The sequence below is a fragment of the Penaeus monodon genome, chromosome 15 (assembly GCF_015228065.2).
Source record: "Penaeus monodon isolate SGIC_2016 chromosome 15, NSTDA_Pmon_1, whole genome shotgun sequence".
Classification (NCBI taxonomy): domain Eukaryota; kingdom Metazoa; phylum Arthropoda; class Malacostraca; order Decapoda; family Penaeidae; genus Penaeus; species Penaeus monodon.
In genome coordinates, this window is record NC_051400.1 from 5092249 (window position 1) to 5092626 (window position 378).

Below are 378 nucleotides of genomic sequence, written 5' to 3' on the forward strand. Positions count from 1 at the left end.
CATATCAAATACAAGAGGATATTTAAAGAATATTTATATAATTAAACTATAAATATCATACAAAGACCAAAAGAGATTAAAAATAGTTCCTACTGGCATTTCCCAACAAATAAATATCAACTTTCCCTGAACTGGTGTTTAATCAGTCATTAGAGTCACCCAACACTCGTTAATCATGTAATAAGCGCTTTAATCATGTCCTAAATAAAGTAATCGGTTCCCCACCAGCGTAATAAAGCTAGTTATGAATTTAAGAAATATGTACACGTGGGCATAACGACACAGAAACTCGTACAGGGCGTGGATGGTGAAGGTGCCGCCCCCCTACCCTTATGCCAATGAAGTTTATGGTGGTTCTTGCCTATATATTTAAGCTCC

General features: G+C 36.0%; 1 protein-coding gene across 1 annotated transcript in view; it reads right to left on the minus strand.

Moving 5' to 3' along the window:
• The window catches only part of LOC119581705 (angiotensin-converting enzyme-like), a gene marked incomplete in the record, with an annotated part of 37897 nt that overhangs the window by 6418 nt on the left and 31101 nt on the right, over positions 1–378 (minus strand).